Source organism: Podarcis pityusensis, assembly GCF_964106645.2.
Source record: "Podarcis pityusensis genome assembly, chromosome: 9".
Taxonomy (NCBI): Eukaryota; Metazoa; Chordata; class Lepidosauria; order Squamata; family Lacertidae; genus Podarcis; species Podarcis pityusensis.
In genome coordinates this window covers 30,335,289-30,342,917 of record NC_138034.1, presented here as the reverse complement: position 1 = coordinate 30,342,917, position 7,629 = coordinate 30,335,289, and positions in this window count along the sequence as shown.

The window sequence follows — 7,629 nt, the reverse complement described above, 5'->3', positions numbered from 1 at the left end:
AATTAAACATTTTGGCCTTGTTTAGATTCTTTATGGCAAACTGTGTACTCAACAGCTCTCAACTCTTTTGATAATAATTTGCTTTACTTTACAAATAATTTGCCTTACTTTGCAAAAGTATGCTTTGCAAAATGCTATGGTAATCACTGTCGAAGCCTGACCTTGCTCCTCTGCAAAATTGCATAATTAAAAAGAGTGAAATTATATGTGCAGCTGAAAAGCATGTGCATTCATGAAGGATCAAATAAATGACTCTTCAAAGGTGTACAAATTTCCTTCACATCATGCCACCTTGAGTGTTGTAAAAAATAAAGTGGAAAGGTGGGTTAAAGATTCCCGAATCAATGGATTCAAGTTACAAGAAAGGATTTTCCGACTGAACATCAGGAAAAACTTTCTGGCAGTAAGAGCTGTTCAGCAGTGGAACAGGCTCCCACGAGAAGTGGTGGACTCTCCTTCCTGGGCGGTTTTTAAGCAGAGGTTGGATGGTCATCTGTCATGGATGCTTTAGCTGAGATTCCTGCATTGCAGGGGGTTGGACTAGATGACCCTCAGAGTCTTCCAATGCTACAATTCTATGATTCTATGATATCTTAATCATACTATCATTGTACCAGAGGAGCTGATTTCTCATACTATTATTACTACTGTAAAATGTTTATAAGTGGTAGGAAGAACATGCACTTCTAAACAGTGGGGCCATGGAATGAAAAAGGTAATGAGATTTCTGGGACATATGAATTCAATGTCAAAAGAAATGGACAGTACAGTCATACCTCGTGTTGCGATTGCTTCATCATACTTTTTTTCAGGTTGCGTCCCACAGCAACCCTGAAGTACCAGAAAGAGTTACTTCCAGGTTTCGCCACTTGCGCATGCACAGTTGCACAAAATGACATCATGCGCATGCGCAGAAGCGGTGAATTGCGACCCACGCAGGCACAGGTTGCGTTCTTTTCAGGTTGCGAACGGGCCTCTGGAACGGATCCCATTCGCAACCAGAGGTACCACTGTATTGGATTTTGTTTTCGTTTTTGAAGTGCCATAATCCCTTTACATTATGTGATAAGGGGAAGATGTGTGGGTACATATACAAAAGACAATTATATAACATATATAAATGTTACAATAAAATACAAAGACTGTACAATAGAAATGGATCTTCTTGTTGTCCATTAGATCGCTTTGCAGTATTATAGAGGTATTTGGTACCCTGCCTTCATTTGCACCACTCCCAAAACAGAGCTTCCATCCTTCCTTATTGCTCATGTGTGTGCTAAAGGAGAAGGAAGAAGGATGTTCTGTCTGGGACAGTAGACTGTTGCTCCTTGGCAGCCCCTATGTGCAACAGATGAACGAGTTGTACTGTTGAAGAAAGACATAGGCATACTTCTGTCTCAGAAAACGTATCTTAACAAAGGCATGGTGTACTCTGATGTGCGGGGAAAGGAAAGATTGGCACTGACTTATGTTTAATTTAGTTTAATTGGGGAAAATTTGCTGCATTTTCCAAATAAACATTTTAAATTGTTGTTCTTAAAGTACAATCTGCACACAATAACAATTCCACCAAAGCATTTAAACACCCTTAATTAAAATGTACAATAAAACAAGCCAGTTAAAAAGGACAATTAAAAACAGTTAAACAGTTTTAGTCTTCTAAATGCCATAAGAATATTTTTTCCTTGTTTTTTCCCTCCTTGACTGAGTTTTAGATGATTTATTGTGATGGAGAGCAAGCTTTGTTATTCACTCTTCCGGTGCAGCTCTTCCATTGGTCTGATGCTGCTAGTTCCTTTCCATAGTTTACTCAGTGGGCTTCTGCATTGGATTTAGAGTTCCTGCTGAAACTGTACTAGAGAAGAAACAAAGATCAGTACAGCTCTGATGGGGAAATAAAATAATCTCGGCAGGGATGACTGTCTTCAAAGAACAGAACTCTCTCCTGGATCTTGAGATTTTGAGTCTGGAGTAATTGGCAAGCATCTTCAATGTAACAATAGATAGATAGATAGATGACAGATAGATAGATACACAGATAGATAGATAGAAAGATAGATAGATATTGCATATCTATCTCACTTTTCATCAACAAGTGATCCCAGGGAGGGTTACTAATGGCTGAAATATATGATAAAGGGAGTCAATATGTTTTGTTAACTTTAAAAAAATGTTAATAGTCTTTTACATTTTAAAATACAAAAGCATACCCTCCAACATTCCTCATATGAAAATAGGGACATCCTTAATCCCCTGCAATTGACCCTCCTTGACCCCCATTTTTTTGTCCTCCCTGCACTGCTGCAGAGCATTTCCTATCAGAAGAAGGGTGAGTGCTACCACTAGTATACCAATGGTTCCTTGGTGGTCCTGAGAAAATCCCTTAATCCCGATTTTATTTTATTTTATTCTTTGGTATAAAAAACACATACTAATAAGTAAATTTTAGAAATGGGCAAGATTAGATGCAGTCACTCAAAGCTTTTTTTATATAAAAAACCCATCATGTCTCCTTGTGCCCCACACTACTCCGCCTTTCTTCCCGCCCAGGGTCCTTGTCCTCCACCTGCCCCTCAGAGCTGGTTCATCACATGGGGCTGGGCCTCAGTGGTGACAGCCTGTCCTCCTCCTTACGGGCTCTTCAGCAGTTCCTATGAGCTGCCCAAGGGAGGAGCTTTTCTTTAATTTCAGCAAGCAGTAAGTTTCTCTGTTTTTAACGGTGATCTTAACTGATTTTATACTGTATTCCTTTGGTATCCCAATTATACACCGCTTAAGAAATAGTAGTATCAAGCCACATATAAACAAGCGGTTAGTAGCACTAAATAATATTTTAGATTTTTAAAATCCAGATATTCTAAATAAATTCTAAGAATTATGTCTAAAATCTAAGAAAGATTACATCAAAATATCAGAATTGATTTGAAATGTGCCAAGAATAAAAATGGCCTCTCTTTTCTGGAACCTATTCAGCAGTTGAGCATTCAGCTCTATAACTAAAACCATGCTCTCTTAGTGTAATTCCCGGAGTGCTGAATGCCACCTCCGTTGCATTTTTGTCTGGATTTCCAGCAGATCGCATTTTAACTGTTTGTACATAATTCTTGCCTAGGATGCCTCATTCCCATCTGTTGCAGTGGCGTGCTGCCCATTCACCTGTCTACATTTAATTGAATAGGTTCCAACAAGAGATTATGTTGAAAAAGGAACATCTGGAGATCTGAGAAACTATACCTGGTGGGAAAATGTACTAAATGGGATTTGCCGGTTTTCACTGGCACACATAAAGGCTTCACCGATACATTTCAGCCTGTAAATTTTTATCCCTGATATTTAAATTACTGGAATTTTGTGCAGGTGCATGATTAATTAAACAGGGATTCACACCTCTAGATGTTATTGCAGTACCCTTGAAATCCTTGCACTAGGTAGGTTATGTTACTCAGGAAACATCATCATCAGTGCACTGTGGTTCCTGGGTGAGCTGGAGATGGAGGTGGTGGACGCAATTCAGATCCCAAAGTCCCCTGAGTTGTTCCCCTAGTCTGCAGGTGGAGGAAGGGAGAGGCAGAAGAAGAACTGCAATTCCAGCTACAACCTGAGTGGCATGAGGGTTCTGCAACCTTGAAGGTTTGTTATGTCAAGGGCCTGGAAAATTGGGAAAAGAAGACTCAGTGGCCCACTGCAACACGTCTGCTAGAACAGAGCTGAGGAACCAGTAGCCCTCAGGATACTGTTGAACTCCAACTCCCATCAGCTCCATCAAACATGGTCAATGACAACATATGGAAGGCCACAGGTTCCACTTCCCTCTACTAGAAGCTGTGCAAATAGTTACCTTCACCCACTTTGATTTAGATTTAGCTGTCATAACAATAGTGGATCCTATGGAAGTACCTTCAGTAGCTGCCTGTCCTCTTATGATGGATACTGTTCAATTTGTGTGACCTAATGATGAGGACAAGACCTCTGGATATGTGAAATTGGCCTCTTGCATGATTGGCCTTTGATTAAAGCAGACAGAGAAGCCTTGGCTTGGTGGGTAAGCAGAGTGATAAATGCTTATCCACCCATTGTCTGTTGTGAAAGCTTTGTTTAGGGGAAGGGAATCTCCCTGGATCCCAACATGTTGAATAATTTCTGGCCAGCCTCAAATCTCCCAGTTTTGAGCCAAATGCTTGAGCATGTCTTGACTTCATATGTTTGAGGGTGAAACAATTGCTTAGACTAGCGGTCCCCAAATTTGTTTCCTATGGATCATTTGGAAATTTCTGAGGGTCTTGGTAGAACACTTTATGATTTTCTGCCTGTGCAGTACACTGTGTTAGGTATTGTATGATTTATTTAGTTTATTTATACTCATTTATTTATACTACAGACCACCTGAATGAAGCTCACGGACCACTGGTCATTTGAGGGCCACACTTTGGGAACCCCTGACTTAGACTCATTTCAGTTTGGGTTCAGGACTGGTTTTGTGACTGACACAGCTTTGGGTATCTTGCATTGCACACCATCAGCAATGGCATCCTTCTGGATAACCTGGATGTAATGTGCTTGGGAGGCACTGTTCCAGTCCTTCCTTGGGGCTCAGTTCTGAGGTTCTAATCTTTCCCTGGGGCTCATTCCTAAAAGGTGCTGGTGGATAATGAAGTCTGTCTCCCAACTACATGAAGCTGCTGGGAAAGATTGTCTTTCTTGTGAGCTGGTACGTGTCCCATCAATAGGAATTGAGCTTCTCTTTAATAGGGTAGCACTCCTCTTGAAAAATCAGATTTGCCATTTGGATTCAGCTTTGCATCTAGATATTTTGCAGTCAGGGTGCTTTTGCCAAGCTGAGGTTCCTGCCAGACATCAGACCTGGCCATTTTAATGCATACCTTATGTGAATCTGGGTTAGATTACTGCAATGATATCGACTTGGGCCTGCCTTTGAAGAGTCTTCTGGAACTTCACTTTGGTCTAGAATGCAGCATCAAATATGTAAGTAGAAACTCACCCCTGAGATTTTACATATTCTGCAATAGTTATACTGGTTGCCCCTTAGTTTCCATGCACAATATGAAGTGATGATGATTTGCTTTAAAGCCCTAAATGGCTTGGGTCCTGGATACTCAAGGTTTTGTCTCATTCTGCTCCATAGGTTCTACCAGAAAGGCCCTTTTCTGTGTCTCATCTAGGAGGAGTTGTTATATTCTATAATGTGTATAGGCAACATTTCCTGAAATTGAAAATCAAATTTAAACTTCATAGTCAATGATCACTTAAATTGCCAGATATATAGCATCCTGGGCAACTTAAATACATCTCTTTATTCATTGGCATTTATATGGTGTCTCATTAAATGACCATGAATAACCTTTTCGACTGAAGTACTGCGTCATTTATTGTACAAGGCTTTGATCTAGACAAAGTTATAGACTCTCTTGGGATCAAGGGGGAAAGCACATACACATTAACAAACTAGGCAGAGTGCTGATACATGTGGAGCAGAAAATCGCATTATTAATAGATTTTGCAGTTCTAGATGTGGATAGCACCTTAAAGATGGAAAACAGATGGGTTTAAAATATTAACTGAGCTCACAACTTTTAATCAACTTTAATTACCCTTACACCATCTAACTGTACATAGTGCTATAGTCCTAGATATTGAACAATAGTTAACACTCATCTTGCTCAGTATACAGGGCTGTGATACTATGTACAATTAGACAGAATAAAGTGCCATTAAATTGGTAAGTTATAGAGCTGGGTCCCACATGCAGTTACATCATGTGATGTCTTGATTAGTAAAGAACACTTGATGACTCTCAAATGAATATGGATTCTATGGACAAATATTATGTTTTGAGTTGGCATTCAGTTGGTATTAGGGCTGACACAAATCTGGACACAAAATCCAGACACAAAAGTTGTTGAGCTTTTAAATCAAAGAGTTGTTGAGCTATTTACAAGGGCTGAATGTCCAGGAAATTCCAGATGTGTGGCGACCTCAGTCACAACAGTCATTTACATTCACAGTTAATGCTCATCAATAGCTCAAATTAATGCAATGTTAAAATATGCTGAGAAAAGCAACATTCTCATTTAACTGTAACATGGATTTGGGTGTCAATTTTCCTGAAATAAAGCTAAATTATCATTGGGTAATTTCATTAAAAACGTAAGTGGAGGGCAAGTATTTTGGTTATTTGAAGATTACCTCATAAAAACTTGGGTGGCTTTAGCCCCAACAAAGATATCAACCAACTGAATGGCCATATCTTAGAAGATATTGTTGCATGGTACCCCAATCGCTGAGTAGTGTGAGATTCCAGGATTTCCAGGTGCTTACCCAAGGCTTGTGGTTCTTTTGGAATGAGGTACAATGGAGACTGTGGTGTCTTTATGTTATATGGTTCATTTACAAATATAAGCCTGAGCCTATGATGGAGGAGTTCACAACATTAACACCCCAAGAGGACTTCCCTTCCCTCTTTGTTTCTAGTTCACATCACTCCATGCTCAGCTCTTGCCTTTGCCTTTCTAACTACCAGCCAGTTGAAGAAGGGGGTCCATCCATTTGTTATCTTGTACACACCCACTTCCTTTGTTCCCTTAATGGTCCATTACCCAGGCTATCAATTCACCAGGAAGCTAGCCTTGCTGTTCCATAAAATAGAAGGCAGCCCATGCATTTAGCCAACCCCTCAAAAAAAAAAAAAAAAAAAAAAAAAAACCAACAAAAAAAACACCAACCCCTCATAACAGTATAAATTGTGTGTCAGTTTTCAAAATGACCCTAGTCTAGCTCTAGTTGTGACCAATTACCTAGTTGCATGTAGAAGCAAGTGGCCCCAGATAGATATGTGCATCCTTATTTATATCATAAGACTTATCCCTCAGTTTAGGTCTATATAAGCACTGTGATATGAGATGGAGATACATATCCAGACCTTTACCTGCATCCACACCAGCCATGAACCTAGAAAGCACTTTGTGTCAAAACTCCCTTGCAGTGTGTATTGATGCTAGCAATAGAACTGAAACACAGGAGACTGTAAACCCATTTCTTTTGGTTATTTTATCACTATTTCAGAATGGAAACTCACCCAAAGGTGAGAGAAAGAGAAAGTAATTTTGTAGGTCATGTTTCATGCAAATAAAGCAGACTGATGGGGGAGGGGGAGAAATCAGTGACCTACATTTCATAAGCCTGCATAAACAGGAGATATATTTCCATAAACATACTAAATATAAAAAGGACATAATAAATTAGAATGCTCTAGCTGAAATTTGACTGTCTTTCTTAAACATTCTAAAAAAATACGGGGGGTGTATGTGGATGTTTCAGGAACAATTGAACAAGCAGCACCTGAAGGTATCATTATGAGGCATGTCCTAGTTTATATGCATGTCATATCCTATTAATTTTGGTTTTTTTTGCATTATTATTACTATTATTCTAATTTACTATCCACCCATCACTGTAAAGTTCCAGGGTGGGTTACAACAATTTAAAATACATCAAAATGTTGTTTTGAAAACTTACAATTGCTCTTTTTAAAAATGGATTTTTTGTGAGTCCTGAAAATATCTATTGTGGTTGTCAAAGATAAAGGAATGTTGGCATAAGGATCCACAAAAG